Source organism: Ovis canadensis, chromosome 3 (assembly GCF_042477335.2).
Source record: "Ovis canadensis isolate MfBH-ARS-UI-01 breed Bighorn chromosome 3, ARS-UI_OviCan_v2, whole genome shotgun sequence".
NCBI lineage: Eukaryota > Metazoa > Chordata > Mammalia > Artiodactyla > Bovidae > Ovis > Ovis canadensis.
Genome location: NC_091247.1, coordinates 66,696,057 through 66,713,354, shown reverse-complemented (window position 1 = coordinate 66,713,354; position 17,298 = coordinate 66,696,057).

Genomic DNA, 17,298 nt, shown 5'->3' with positions numbered 1-17,298 from the left:
TCAATCCAGGATTACTTATGCTCTGCTGGTGTTCCATACTCTCCTAGGACCAGCATTTAAGGGGAAGTAACGTATCTAATGTGAAGCCCTGTCCTTTAATCCAGGCTGGTGTTCTATCTTTATTGGCTATTTCAAGGTAAATCATATAATCACTTTTTCTCCATTTTTCTTTCTTTGTGGGGAGGAAATGGGTAATACTTTTAATGCTTTCTTCTCAAAGGAGTTGCTCGTATTCCTTCTGACTTGCCCTGTTAGTGCTGGCTTGTCCTTCAGATGTTAGTAGATGGTTAACTGCCATCATTATTGGTATCTGTTTTCTTATCATTGAAGCAGACCAAAGCTTTATAGCTTAATATTTTCAAAATATTTAATCAGGATACATGATCAGAAACTCTCTCAACCCATTCACTTTCTAGAGTCCACTTCTGAAACACCTGTTTAGAATGGTCTATGTGTAGCTGGCAACTAGCCAATTTATAGGCAAATACACACTTTACAGTAAGCGAGTTATACCTACATTCTGAGGAGCAAGAAGGTTTTTTACCTTTCCCATTCTTCTCTAAGTCCCCAAGCTATGCCCTGGCTATTTCCTTATGACCTGCCTTATGAAATGTAAATGGGCTTTGAGAAATATGGATCTTATGGAAAATTTTAACTAGATTGAATTTGAACATCATTGGCTGGCTGTCTGAATTTGAACATCATCGGTTGGCTGTCAATACTTTTGTTTATACATCTGTGAATACTGGCAGCTAAAAAGTGGACAACTTGTCATTAAATAGTTGGAAGTTGAAATATTCATCCTATATAAAAATAGCCATTTTTAAATAAAATTAACTAATCTTTATTTTATAATTGAGGCAGCTTTTTTTAGCATGTTGAACTGCAGGTGTCAACAAAGCAGCAGGTTTAGAACTAAATAGTATTTCCTCATTTCCTCCTAAGTTTGACCACTATACCAACTAGAATGCTACAAAACTCTAATTGCTGGGCTTCCATGGTTAGGGCTGATGTGCCAGCATAGAACAAACTGGGTTACGTTGATTCAGGAGTATAGATTTCACTCAGAGGACCCTGCTGGGAGTCACCACATAATGAAGTAGTTCTGGTAGTTAAAAGCATGCTTCTCTAAGTGATGGCTGGTTTCTGTCTGAGTTTGGAGACATTCACTAGTGGCTCCTGGACTGCATGGTGCACCACGCTCGACACAGGGATCTGGTCAGGCTTCTGTCATTGTGGCAAACACATGCTCTAGGACAAGGTGAGGTGGGACATTTATGAGGCTATATTTCTAAACCAACTGATTACTGATTCTTGCCACTGGGTTGTTGTTAATCTTGTCCTCAGTGTGACAAGGCAAGTCCTGTGTATGGTGTTGGCCCGAATAACACCACAACCACCAATGGAAAAATAGCTTGCTGATAGAACAATTAACAGAGTCTGTCCTACATGCTCACCCTATACCTTGGCTTTCGCTGTTAAGTGATATATTGAATTTTATTTGATCATTCATAGGATATACTCACCTCAGGGTAGACCGAGAGATATTTGATAGCTTTTTGAATAATCTATGACCCGGAAGATCAACTCAAAGTAGTGTAAGATAGAGCACAAGCTTTAGAAACAGAACACCTCAATTTGTATCATACATCACCATCGTACCACGTAATCTTAAGAAAGTTAACCTCTTTGTGACTGTATTCTCATCTGTAAAATGGGAATAATAGTTGTTAATATCATTGTATTGTTTTGAAGGAGAAATTAGTTAAAATTTAAAGCATTTTATGTCTGAAACATATAACGAATCTTTTAAAATGCTAGCTATCATAACCTCACTAAATCACATATGTTATTTTAAGGAATGGGAAGGGATCTATGAAATTCCCCTCATCAAGCTTCACACGACATTTCTGAAAACCTAGTGTTACACTATCACCCGTTTTTGCATATGGGTCTTACCAGGTACCTGGAAACATGACGCTTTACTCAGTGTTACTTCATTCTAGCCCTGTTCCAGATCTCAGGTTCCATGCTTTTTGGTTCAGGATTTCAACATATAACGTTCTTCTCCCCGAAAAAGTTTATCTCCAAAAGGTATAAGTTTTAAGAAAAAAAAAACTCAAAAATCTACTTTATACAGATGATAGTTGTATATATAATGAAACCAAACTACAGAAAAATTTTTAGAATAAATAAGTACACTTTTAGGGAGATTAGTAGATAATTTGTTGCTTATGTTGGTTTCAACTAGAAAATCAAATTGAAAGAGACAACTTACTATAGCATCAACAAATCAGATATCTACATATAAATCTACTAAAAACACATACAACCTATAGAGATTGAGAGAAATTTTAAAAGATCTAATACATGTATTTATATATGATGTTCATGGTTTGTGGGACGCATTAGTAATATCAACAAGCTGTCATTTCTTTCTGCTGGTACACAGGAATCAGGCTGCAATACAGACCTGCCAAAGGCTAGTTTCCTGTCACCTGCCTCTTCAGCATGTTTAATTTTTCCTGTTGCTGAGTTCTTCCACCATTACCTTGGTAGCACCTTGTAGCAAGAGTTTGTTAGATAACCCCTCCATCTCCCCAGCAAAAAAACAAGCACTTCTTAACAAAGCAAGTCTGTTTATATGCTCCCAGTGACCTGTGACAGAACTAATACATGCCACTTCAAAAAAAAAAAAAGCTAATTTTCTATTAATTCCCAACCTCACAACCCAACTCTATAAGACCTAGACATTCACAAAGCTGAACCGTTAAATCTATGAACAGCCCTACCCATATCACAGAGAATAATAAATGGAATCTGAAGTGGGATCACTAAATTCCAGAGGGAACCCAGGGAAATCCTAGGTCAGGATCCAAACAAGAGTGTAAGACTACACATTTTTAAGCTGTGCTAAAATCCATGCTTTAGCCAGTCCTTTAAAGCAAGCAATAAACACAGCTTCACCTGGCCTGCAATAAACCCATGGGACTGATTTCTTCTGCTTCACTTGCATTTGTTCTAATTGCTCTGGTTGCTGGCTTTTCACCCACTGATTGTTCACCTCCAGATTCACTTTCCGGCTTTCCTTTGCCACAGTTTCTACCCTGGCTCTGCTATTTCCCACTGTCTTGGAAGACAAAATTCTCTGCTGTCTCTGATACTAGCAAAATCTACCTGGGCCATCTAGTCCCTCAAATCATAAAATCACGATAGATGGGAAAGGGGACATAACCTAGAACAAATACAGAAGACAGAAACAAAAAGACATACAATTTTATTTCAGAAAGTTAAACTCTATATTAGGGAAAGCTTGAAAAAATTATCAACAATTACCACAGAGTGTCTGGAGCATTGTTCAGAGACAGAGAAAGCAGGCACAGATAAACACACTGCTAGGAAGCAGGGAGAAAGAGATGACAAGAGGAAAGCAAAACTACTCCCCCTTTTCCCTCAAGGGGAATAATCTCCAAACTGCAAAAAGACCGCAAACATGTTTAAGAGGAAATTGAAACTCAGGAGAGCTGAGAAGGTAGTGAGAGAAACCCCAGAGACCCTAAGTGGATTTTTTTGTCTCTAGACTAAGATGAATGTCATCTTAAACACTGAGAAAACCAGCAGTGTGATTGCCCAAACACTGCCAGTGATGTTTAAGAAATATAGGGGGAAAAACAAGACTGAATATGAACCACATTCTGAACAGAAATAAAGACACTTGCTCTGCAAACTACAGATTAGATAGCTAGATGCCTTACCACTTACATTTCTATAACCAGAGTAGCTTAAAAAAAAGAATGAAACATATCATTTGAATTGTGCCTCATACAGTAATAATTTCTACCATATAATTAACACATTTCATCAGCACAGCATTCTGTTATCGAGACAAAGGTATTACTCCCGATTTTTGTTGTTGTTGACAAATATGGAAATTGAGATTTAGGAGAGTCTGAAATATTTAGAAGATAATGACATAATACTACCTGCCAAGACTATTTTTATTATGACTCTCTGATACTCTTCAAGTTCTATTTTGACTCTGGAATGCTGCTATAAATCATGTTTTTCAATTGCATCTAAAGAGAGTTGATTACAGATCAAATCAACAGTTGAGGTGTTTCAGACTTGATAGCACACAACATTTTATATATACTGTATGCAAAAGATATATATTGAAAGACAAGTTTGTGCAAAATCTGACTTAAAACTACTCACGACTGCTGCTGCTAAGTCACTTCAGTTGCATCTGACTCTTTGTTACCCTATGGTCTGTAGCCCACCAGGCTCCTCTGTCCATGGGATTCTCCAGGCAAGAATACTGCAGTGGGTTGCCATTTCCTCCTCCAGGGGATATTTCCGACTCAGGGATTGAACCCATGTCTCCTACAGCTCCTGCATTATGCAGGTGAATCTTTACTACTGAACCACTGGGGAAGCACCTGTAAACAACTCATGATCTTCCTGCAAATCAAAAAGGAAAAGAAATAATCAAACAAAAACCTGGATAAATGGCAAGTTAGTACATAAAAGGTTATTACTATGCATGTAAATGCAAATTAAAATAAAAATATTGGATGGACAATGATTAGAAAGATTTACAATTCACCTTGCTAGTAAAGAGGTAAAGAAATGAGAAGTTATTATACTGGAAGTGATTATGTGAAACTGTTCACACTTTCTAGTGGGAAATCTGGTAATGTATTCCAAAACCTTAATTTCTGTATAATTTAATTCATTTCTGGAACTAGTCAACTTCTGAAACTTTACTTATCAGGTTACTATAGAAACATAGTTGTTTATCCCTGCGTGCATGGTTTGTGTTGCTTATAATGGAAAAAATTTGGAAACAGCTTAACACTCAATGAACAATAAATAAGTAACAACATACACATAAAGTGGAATACCGTGCATACACTCAAAAGCAGGAATACTTATTACACTTAAAAACAAATGTGTATAATGGGTATGCTAATTTAAAAAGCATATTATATGACAATACATAAAAATATGTGGATTAAAATCCTAGAAAGGTAAAGGATGAATTGTTAATGATGGTTATACATGGGAACAGAATTTTAAGAGACTGTTTGGTTGCACTGACAGTCTTTTGAAATGTTTTAAACCACAGTCTTTGTTTTAAGTGATACTACCATTTCAAACCAAGAGTAATGTGACTACCTAGGATTTAAAGATTCTGTACTTGGCTCTTTTCCTAAATAACCCTTTCAGTTCAGTTCAGTTCAGTTTAATCATTCAGTCGTGTCCAACTCTTTGCGACCCCATGAATAGCAGCACGCCAGGCCTCCCTGTCCATCACCAACTCCTGGAGTTTACACAGACTCACATCCAGCAAGTCAGTGATGCCATCCAGCAATCTCATTCTCTGTCGTCCCCTTCTCCTCCTGACCTCAATACCTCCCAGCATCAGAGTCTTCTCCAATGAGTCAACTCTTCACATGAGGTGGTCAAAGTACTGGAGTTTCAGCTTTAGCATCATTCCTTCCAAAGAAATCCCAGGACTGATCTCCTTCAGAATGGACTGGTTGGATCTCCTTGCAGTCCAAGGGACTCTCAAGAGTCTTCTCCAACAACACAGTTCAAAAGCATCAATTCTTCTGTGCTCATCTTTCTTCACAGTCCAACTCTCACATCCACACATGACCACTGGAAAAACCATAACCTTAACTAGACGGATCTTTGTTGGCAAAGCAATGTCTCTGCTTTTCAATATGTTATCTAGGTTGGTCATAACTTTTCTTCCAAGGAGTAAGAATCTTTTAATTTCATGGCTGCAATCACCATGTGCAGTGATTTTGGAGCCCCCCAAAATAAAGTCTGAAACTGTTTCCACTGTTTCCCCATCTATTTCCCATGAAGTGATGGAACAGGATGCCATAATCTTCGTTCTCTGAATGTTGAGCTTTTAGCCAACTTTTTCACTCTCCTCTTTCACTTTCATCAAGAGGCTCCTTAGTTCTTCTTCATTTTCTGCCATAAGGGTGGTATCACCTGCATATCTGAGGTTATTGATATTTTTCCCAGCAATCTTGATTCCAGCTTGTGCTTCTTCCAGCCCAGCATTTCTCATGATGTACTCTGCATATAAGTTAAATAAGCAGGGTGACAATATACAGCCTTGACGTACTCCTTTTCCTATTTGGAACCAGTCTGTTGTTGCATGTCCAGTTCTAACTGTTGCTTCTTGACCTGCATACAAATTTCTCAAGAGCCAGGTCAGGTGGTCTGGTATTCCCATCTCTTTCAGAATTTTCCACAGTTTCTTGTGATCCACACAGTCAAAGGCTTTGGCATAGCCAATAAAGCAGAAGTAGATGTTTTTCTGGAACTCTCTTGCTTTTTCCATGATCCAGCAGATGTTGGCAATTTGATCTCTGGTTCCTCTGCCTTTTCTAAATCCAGCTTGAACATCTGGAAGTTCAGAGTTCACGTATTGCTAAAGCCTGGCTTGGAGAATTTTGAGCATTACTTTACTAGCATGTGAGATGAGTGCAACTGTGCTGTAATTTGAGCATTCTTTGGCATTGCCTTTCTTTGGGACTGCAATGAAAACTGACCTTTTCCAGTCTTGTGGCCACTGCTGAGTTTTCCAAATTTGCTGGCATATGGAGTGTAGCAATTTCACAGCATCATCTTTCAGGATTTGAAATAGCTCAACTGGAATGCCATCACCTCCACTAGCTTTGTTTGTAGTGACACTTTCTAAGGCCCATTTGACTTCACAGTCCAGGATGTCTGGCTCTAGATGAGTGATCAGACCATCATGATTATCTTGATCATGAAGATCTTTTTTGTACAGTTCTTCTATGTATTCTTGCCACCTCTTCTTCATATCTTCTGCTTCTCTTAGGTCCAGACCATTTCTGTCCTTTATCGAGCCCATCTTTGCATGAAATGTTCCCTTGGTATCTCTAATTTTCTTGAAGAGATCTCTAGTCTTTCCCATTCTGTTGTTTTCCTCTATTTCTTTGCATTGATCGCTGAGGAAGGCTTTCTTATCTCTTCTTGCTAGTCTCTGGAACTCTGCATTCAGATGCTTATATCTTTCCTTTTCTCCTTTGGTTTTTGCTTCTCTTCTTTTCACAGCTATTTGTAAGGCCTCCCTAGACAGCCATTTTGCTTTTTGCATTTCTTTTTCATGGGGATGATCTTGATCCCTGTCTCCTGTACAATGTCACAAACCTCAGTCCATAGTTCATCAGGCACTCTATCTATCAGATCTAGGCCCTTAAATCTATTTCTCACTTCCACTGTATAATCATAAGGGATCTTATTTCGGTCATACCTGAATGGTCTAGTGGTTTTCTCTACTTTCTTCAATTTGAGTCTGAATTTGGTAATAAGGTGTTCATGATCTGAGTCACAGTCTGCTCCTGGTCTTGTTTTTGTTGACTCTATAGAGCTTCTCCATCTTTGGCTGCAAATAATATAATCAATCTGATTTTGGTGTTGACCATCTGGTGATGTCCATGTGTAGAGTCTTCTCTTGTGTGGTTGGAAGAGGGTGTTTGCTATGACCAGTGCATTTTCTTGGGACAATTCTATTAGCCTTTGCCCTGCTTTTTTCTGTATTCCAGGACCAAATTTTCCTGTTATTCCAGGTGTTTCTTGACTTCCTAGTTTTGTATTCCAGTCCCCTATAATGAAAAGCAGATTTTTGGGGGTGTTAGTTCTAAAAGGTCTTGTAGGTCTTCACAGAACCATTCATCTTCAGCTTTTTCAGCGTTACTAGTTGGGGCATAGACTTGGATTACTGTGATATTGAATTACTCTGACAGAATGTGTTTCACTGAGAAGGGAATGGCAAACCACTTCAGTATTCTCACCTTGAGAACCCCATGAACAGTATGAAAAGGCAAAATGATAGGATACCGAAAGAGGAATTCCACAGGTCAGTAGGTGCCCAATATGCTACTGGAAATCAGTGGAGAAATAACCCCAGAAAGAATGAAGGGATGGAGCCAAAGCAAAAACAATACCCAGTTGTGGATGTGACTGGTGATAGAAGCAAGATCCGATGCTGTAAAGAGCAATATTGCATAGGAACCTGGAATGTCAGGTACATGAAACAAGGCAAATTGGAAGTGGTCAAACAAGAGATGGCAAGAGTGAGTGTCGACATTCTAGGAATCAGTGGTCTAAAATGGACTGGAATGGGTGAATTTAACTCAGATGACCATTATATCTACTACTGTGGGCAGGGATCCCTCAGAAAAAATGGAGTAGCCATCATGGTCAACAAAAGAGTCCGAAATGCAGTATTTGGATGCAGTTTCAAAAATGACAGAATGATCTCTGTTCGTTTCCAAAGCAAACCATTCAATATAACTGTAATCACCTTTTAATCTTAGCTTAAAAAGTCACACAAAATGTTATCAATTTTTTGTTTATCTAAAATCCAAAGGGCCAACTTACAGATAAGAAAATCAAATTGTAAAGATTATTTCAAGTTGGAGGATAAGATAAAATTTTAAAAAGATAATAAATGCATTAATTTATGAGGTAATTATGAAAGAAGTTAGAGTGGGAGACTGCACCATCCTCACCTGATTTACCCTAAATATTTTCATTAGTGATTAGTTAAATATAAGCAAATAGGATGATTTACCTGCTGAATTGAAATTTTCTAATTAAGTGTAAGACTATTAAAGAGAAAAAAATTGTTTCGATCTAGGGATGTAAATCACATTTTAAAATATGCACTGCTGAGCATGCAGGCTTCCCAGGTGGCTCAGCGGTAAAGAAACCACCTGCCAGTGCAGGAGAGATGGGTTCAATCCCTGGGTCAGGAAGATCCCCTTGAGGAGGAAATGGCAACCCACTCCAGTATTCTTGCTTGGAGAATTCCATGGACAGAGGAGCCTGGCGGGCTATGGTCCATGGGGTCACAAAGAGTCGGACACGACTGAGCAACTGAAAACATATACACACACATGCCGAGCATACACAGAAGCACTGTGAAGCCAGAGACTGTTTTTCTTCCCGGCGTATGCCTCAATTAACAACTGTGACAAAGTTTTCATACAAAATAGACATGAAATAGGTATTTTGTTGAATGGACAAATCAGAAGCAGCAAATGTGCAGAATACCACATTTGAAGAGGAAATTTCACCAGTTAAACTGTGGCAGAGTTACAAAACATATAGAAACCATGTGGCATGAGAAGTGCTTCAGGACTCAAATGGCTCCAGTTTCCATCAACAAGGGCAAAGAGGGATGGACACACAGTGACTGTCCATCTTCAAAGATCTAAAGAAATCCCTTCCACTTCCCATAAATTTTCACAGGCCTATGACTGCATTAGCACAAACACTCACAAAGGCACACAGGCACATACACACACAGCACAACAGGCATCTTTTATTGAGTGATATTTACAACTTTGCTTAAATTAGTTTTAGAGACTAAATTGCCATGATGTGCTAGCTCTGATATTAGAACATTTTCATTAATCAGAGAATTATTCATCATCTGAATTAAAAAACTGCATATATCAATTCCACTCTAGGTTGAGTCTATTGTTTTGAGCAACTACAGAAAATTATGGGTTTATGTCTTGCCTGGGAACCTCATAAGTCAGAACTACAATACACTTAAGGTATTTTGAGGGCTCTCATGTAAGACATATGAAGCTATTACTCATCACAGTCTGTGAAGCAGCTGTGCTAAGGCATTTAACGGTAATTTTGTAAATATTTCAAATTTGTATTTTTATGAAGATTCATTAAAAACAATGCCATGTCACACACACACACACACACACACACACACACACACACCCTACAACTATATACTTACTCCAGGGTTTCTTTGAGGGGGGCATGAGGAGAAATGACATTCACATGAAGCTGCAGAGAACGACACAGTAAAGGACACTAAGCTGCTATCAGTTCAGTTTCTTCTCAGGTTGTATTTTTAATGATTTCTAATACCCCTATGAATTATTTTCATCCAGCAAGCCAATTTGTTTTCTTTTAATAGTGTTTGGTTTCTTTTCATCCTTTTTAAATCACCCAATTTAAATTTATGAAAACCTGTTGCTGGAGAGCAGGAGTCTAGGTGTTGGGAATATTAGGATGCTTGTCCTGGTTGTCACCCAGCTGCTCAGGAAGGCTGTGACCTTGAGCAGAGCACATGCCCTCTGCTGCTCAGTCCCTCATCAATAAAACAAGGCCATTGGACGGGTGGATCGCTAAGGCCTTTCCAGCACATTCTCCGTCTGTGCCTGTTTAAACAAGAAATAATTTAGGATTTGATTGACAACCTAGGTTGACATTATGGACTAAGGACATGAAAAACATTTTAAAGCCTCTCCTGTGAAGTTGTATATCTCCGATAGAGTTCCCCAGACACCAGTTCTGAGTCAAGGACTCTTGCAAAAGTGATTTGTTAGAAAAACTAATAGGCAAGTGAGGAACTAGTACAAGGAAGGGATGGATAGAAGTCAAGCAAGAGTGTAGAACTAAGAAAAACAACCCAGGGCATAGTAACTTTGGCTCAATTCCATGTGGGAACATCAGAAACAAAGGAGATTGTGGTCTTAATTGGGGATGAAACTCATTAGACCTCGGTTAAGGGATCAGACTCCAGAGAGTTGTGAACCCCAGACATTCAGGCCCTGAGCATCTCTAGTAGCCTGAGGGCAGCCTTCACAGAAAGAGACAGTATTTGGCTTCTGAGAATGAATGAAATCAGGGAACTGAAAATCCACCAAAAAAGCAAGGGGATCCAAAAAGGCATCAGTAGAGGTTGCAAAGGCCAACAGAGTCAGCCTCGATCACCAGTCCTTCCAAGAGACAAACAATCAGGCTTCCCTGGTGATCCAGTGGTTCAAGTCAGTTACTCAGTCTTGTGCAACTCTTTGTGACCTTGTGGACTGTAGGATGCCAGACTTCCCTGACAATCGCCAACTCCTGGAGCTTGCTCTAACTCACATCCAATGAGTCGGTGATGCCATCTAACCATCTCATCCTCTGTTGTCCCCTTCTCCTTCTGCCTTCAGTCTTTCCCAGCATCAGGGTCTTTTCCAATGAGTCAGTTCTTCGCATCAGGTGGCCAAAGTACAGAGTGCATCACAACTACTGAGCTCACTCAGCACAACTAAAGAGTCTATGCTCTGCAACAAAAGATCCCACATGACGCAAGGAAGATTCCATGTGCTACGACTAAGACCCAACACAGCCAAAAAATGAAAAAGACAAGCAATGAAACCATCTTACATTTTTCCCCCAAACATGACACTTATTACATACTCAGTAAAAGTATTTGCGCACATGTAGATGCCTGACAAATTATACAGGAGAAGATAAAAGAGACAGGATCTCTAGACTCATGGACTCTATAGCTCTATAGTGAAATGGAGGAGACAGATTCCAATTATGTTGTTATTCAGTTGCTAAGTCATGTCAACTCTTTGTGACCACCTGGACTGCAGCAAACCAGGCTTCCCTATCTTTTACTATCTCCCAGAGTTTGCTCAAATTCATGCCCATTGAGTTGGTGATGCTATCTAACCATCTTGTTTTCTGTTGTCTCCTTTACCTCCTGCCTTCAATCCTTCCCAGCATCAGGGACTTTTCCAAAGTTGACTCATCAACTTTTCACATAAGGTGGTCAAAATACTGGAGCTTCAGCTTCAGTATCAGTCTTTTTAGTGAATATTCAGGACTGATTTCCTGTAGGATTGACTGATTTGATCTCCTTGCACTCCAAGGGACTCTCAAGAGTCTTATCCAGCACCACAGTTTGAAAGCATCAATTCTTTGGCACTCAGCTTTCTTTATAGTCCAACTCTCACATCCATACATGACTACTGGATAAACCATAGCTTTGACCATACACACCTTTGCTGGCATAGCGGTGTCTCTGCTTTTTAACACACAGTCTAGGTTTGTCATAGCTTTTCTTCCAAGGATCAACTGTCTTTTAATTTCATGGCTGCAGTTACCATCTGCAGTGATTTTGGAACGGAAGGAAATAGAGTCTGTCACTGTTTCAATTTTTCCCTGTCTATTTGCCATGAAGTGATAAATCATAGTAATTCTATGAGGTACCCTGATGAGGTACAGTGTGAGAATGAAAAGTGGGGTTCATTACAAAATAAAGTCTAAAAAGTCTTATGTGAGACAGTGACATTTAAGCTGAGAACTGAAAGATGGGCACAAACAGTGATATAAAGAATGGAGGGGTGGAGATAGGGAGAATATTCAGACAGAAAGGCCACAAGTCAAGAATGTGATATCATAAAGAGCTTTACATGGTTCAAAGATCTGAAACAAGGCCAATGTGGCTGAAGAGCTGTGAGCAAGATGGAGAAGGATGAATTTCAAGAGATAAATAAGAGTAAAGCCTCTGATACCATGTGAATGTGTTTGCATTTTATTCTCAGTGCCATAGGAAACTGTACTTCTCAGGTGGCACAGTGGTAAAGAATCTGCCTGCCAATGCAGGAGACACAGGAGATGTGGGTTCGATCCCTGGGTCAGGAAGATTCCGTGGAGAAGGAAAAGACAACCGACTCCAGTATCCTTGCCTGGAGAATCTTATGGACAGAGGAGTGTGTTGGGTCATAGTCCATGAGTCAGACACAACTGAGCACATACTCACAGTGGGAAACCACATAAGCTTAGGATAGACAAGATTAAATGGGAAACCATTTTAAACAGAAGCCATCTTAAACGTAAGAAACATCTTAAAAATAACACGAGTTCTGTGTAGAGGATGAATTTGAAAGGAAGCAAGAATAGGAATGGGAACACATGTTACGAGTTTATTATGGTATTGTTATTGATTAGTTGTTGTGACCCCATGGACTGTAGCTTGCCAGGCTCCTCTGTCCATGGGATTTGCCAGGCAAGAATACTGGACTGGGTTGCCATTTCCTATTCCATCAAACCCACATCCTCTGTGTCTCCTGCATTACAGGGGGATTCTTTACTGCTCAGCCATCAGGGAAGTCCTATTATGGTATTGCTGCTGCTGCTAAGTCACTTCAGTCGTGTCCGACTCTGTGCGACCCCATAGATGGCAGCCCATCAGGCTCCCCCGTCCCTGGGATTCTCCAGGCAAGAACACTGGAGTGGGTTGCCATTTCCTTCTCCAATGCACGAAAGTGAAAAGTGAAAGGGAAGTCACTCAGTCGTGTCCGACCCTCAGCGACCACATGGACTGCAGCCTACCAGGCTTCTCCATCCATGGGATTTTCCAGGCAAGAGTACTGGAGTGGGGTGCCATTGCCTTCTCCGATTATGGTATTAGGTCTCATGAAAGAGGACAGTAAGTTGAATTAGAATGACAGTAAAAATATGAAAAATAAATTTCTTCCTGTGAATCCAAATAAAAATTCCAAGAACTCCTTCAAGCTAACTATAAGGATAAAAAAAATTGATGAGAATACTTGATCATTAATATGAGAAGACAGAGGTGGCTTTTCATATTCCAGACACAATCTTAGCCTTTTTACGGTCGGAGTCACAGGAGAAAGGAAGCGGAAATAAGAGTTGGCCGTGGCTATTCCAGGAGGAAAGCCCTGGGCCAATTCACACTTAATCCTAGAGAGGCAAGAAGAAAAGAGAACAGTACCTGAGACAGTAGAAAATGATGTAACTTATTCCCCAAACCAAAAAAAAAAAAAATTAAATACTATGAAGTATTTTATTAATATAGTTAAATTACATTAAAAGGGAGGAGGGAGTCATACCACTCTCATGGTATGACTTTACATGAGTTCCTACTAGAAAAGCAATTCCCTCTCATTTATGTTTGTGTGTATACGTGTGGGAGGGTGAGGATTGTGGTAGAAAAAGAATATATATAATTGAAGAATTCTGTGTAAGCTTTATCCTCTAGATTGGAATGATACACAATAAAAACAATCATGGAATTCTATCCTTGAAGGACAAAGAATCGACTCCTTAACTAGACTGGGAAGATACAGGAAGACAACAAAAATGGGAAAATATGTACTAAATCCTGGAAATGAAAGGGAGCATGGTTTCTTAGGGAAGTAGAAGTATTACAATCTGATTGAAATGTAGGAAAAGAGGCATACACCTGAGATGGGAAATAAGAATAGCTTAGGCATAAGAAGACTTACATGACAAGCTAAGGGAGTTGACAGTGACATGACAGTCTGGTGACTCACTGAAGAAGGTTCAGCACTGAAACAGCATGGCCATATTGCATATTAGACCATATTGCAAATATGACCATTTGCATCTTAGAAGAATCATGCTGGGAGAAGTGTCAAAACTAGATTTAAAGTGTAACAGCTTAGGAGGCTCTCTCTTCTAATAATCTGGGCAAGAGAAGACAGAACCTAAAAGAAAGGAGTAGCAGCAAACATGGAAGAAAGAGAACAGACTCTAAAGAAGTTTAAGTTAAGTTTAAGTGAAATCAATGCTACTTGATGACTGATCATCACAGCAAGTAAGGGGAAAAAGTAGACAAGAGATCAAGGGAGAAAATCCAAGGTCTGACTCAAACAACCTAAAGGAGGGTGAAAATTTTTTTGAGAGAGAAGGCAAATAGGAATAAGAAAAATAAGTAAGATAAAAGTTGAGAGTAAGAAGATCTAGGAAAGACATGACAATGGGTTTGCCTTGAAAAAGATCTGTAGGATATTTGGATAAAGAAGAAAACCTAGCAAATTGTTGGACATATAACCTTGGAAAGAAAAGAGATCTCTGCAGTACATCTTGAGACTTGCACATAGTAATTTGAGCCAATAAATTAAATTAGACCACTCAGGAGATGCCTCAGAAGTATAAAAACTGAGCCATAGGGAACATCCAAGTGAAATATGAATTGAGGAATAATAGTTCTTTTCAGTTCAGTTCAGTTCAGTTGCTCAGTCATGTCCTACTCTTTGCGACCCCATGAACCACAGCACGCCAGGCCTCCCTGTCCATCACCATCTCCTGGAGTTCACTCAAACCCATGTCCATTGAGTCGGTGATGCCATCCAACCATCTCATCCTCTGTCGTCCCCTACTCCTCCTGCCCTCAATCTTTCCCAGCATCAGGGTCTTTTCCAATGAGTCAGTTCTTCGCATCAGGTAGCCAAAGTATTAGAGTTTCAGCTTCAACATCAGACCTACCTATGAACACTCAGGACTGATCTCCTTTAGGATGGACTGACTGGATCTCCTTGAAGTCAAAAGGACTCTCAAGAGTATCCTCCAACACCACAGTTTAAAAGCATCAATTCTTCGGTACTCAGCTTTCTTTATAGTCCAACTCTCACATCCATACTAGATACCAGGAAAAATCTATGAAGTAGGAGGAGAGCCAGGAAAGAGAAGTGTTAGGGAATCAGTGAAGGAAAGAGGATTGAAGAGGGAATGGTCAGTGAATCCAAACGCTACAGAGGAATCAAACTGATAAGGATTCCCCATTTGATGTTTAGCAGTTTGGTAGAGAGCAGGATGATGAGGTGGGGGGAGAGCTCAGACTTCAGAAGTAGTGTCATTGAATAGGCAGTGTGGAAGTGCAAAACAGGAGGGAAGATAATTTTTAAAGAAACTAGAAACTTGGCTCTGAAGTAAAAAGAAAGAGGATGTTAGACTCAGTTTCTTGAACATAGGTTTTACTGTGTTGGTCTGCGTTGGTCACCTTATGTAATCTTAAAATGCTGTTAAAGCCAGACAAAAACTACAGGTGTTCTGCCATGCATGTCCAATAACTAAAGTAACTGGATGTTTGGAAGGACTGTTTTGATTCCTTTTTGTTTGTTTTTAGTTGTTTGCTAAATTGGAAGAAACATAAATATACATTCATTCTGAAGGGAAAGGAGGAAAGACTGAAGATAGAAGCAAAATCAGGGAGTACTGGAATGAGACACCAAAGGGGTCTAGAGAGGAAGTAACCCAAAGCACAGGGAAAGGATGTGCCTTAACCACAGGAGGAACCCGTAATCCCCTCAATAGCAGAGAGACAAGAAAATGGTAGATTTGTGAAAAATCATATTCTCAAATGGTGTGAAGGTGTTACCCATTTGCTCAATATTTTCAAGCACCTCCTGATTGCCAGCCACTGTGCAAGGTACTCAGAATATAACAGTGAGCAAAAAGATCTAGCTTCTGCACTCAAGTGGCTCAGAGTTTGCAGAAGCTAAGACAAACATTATTAATACAACCGCATATATGTTATCAGACAGTAATGAATAGCAACAAGGAGAAAACTACACTTTTCCAAAACAATGCATAAAATACCTAGTCTTCAATAAGATCAGAAAAGACTACCCAGGGAAAGATATGACTGAGTTAGCAATTAAGGAATAAGTAGAGTCAACTGGAAAGGCATAATAGAAGGGATACTGGAGAGAGCTCAGTGGCTCTGGGGACAGTAAGGTGCTCTAAAAATGCTGAGAGTTTTTGAACTTTGGATTCTGTACATCTAAACTCTTTTAGCAACTGGCTACTTTACAGCAGGGCTTCCTAGGTGGCACTAATGGCAAAGAATCTGCCTGCTAATGCAGGAGATGCAAGAGACACAGGTTTGATCCCTGGGTCAGGAAGATCCATCCCCTGGAGAAGGGAACCGCACCCCACTCCAGTAGAGGAGCAAAGTGTTGGACACAACCGAGGATCTGAGCATCCTTGACAGCACAAGCGGTGGCCCTGAAAGTTTGTCTTTGCCTCCATCTCCCACATTTCTCAAGAGGACCTAGGCAGGGGCAGAGGAATAACGGAGTCTTAATGGGAAATGTGAGAGTTGGACTGTGGAGAAAGATGAGCGCAGAAGAATTGATGCTTTGAACTGTGGTGTTGGAGAAGACTCTTGAGAGTCCCTTGGACTGCAAGGAGATCCAACCAGTCCATTCTGAAGGACATCAGCCCTGGGATTTCTTTGGAAGGAATGATGCTAAAGCTGAAACCACAGTACTTTAGCCACCTCATGCGAAGACTTGACTCATTGGAAAAGACTCTGATGCTGGGAGGGATTGGGGGCAGGAGGAGAAGGGGATGACAGAGGATGAGATGGCTGGATGGCATCACCGACTCGATGGACGTGAGTTTGAGTGAACTCCGGGAGTTGGTGATGGACAGGGAGGCCTGGCATGCTGCAATTCATGGGGTCGCAAACAGTCAGTCAACACGACTGAGCTACTGAACTAAACTGAACTGAACTGAATGGGAAATTAACCAGAGGAGTACCAAGAATTAATTTCAATTGACACACAACTTTCAGAGGGATGAACTACTATAAATACTAGTCATACAAGTTCTGATAGTATTACTTTTGAGAGTTGTCTTCAGTTACAGCTACTTTTTTTTTTA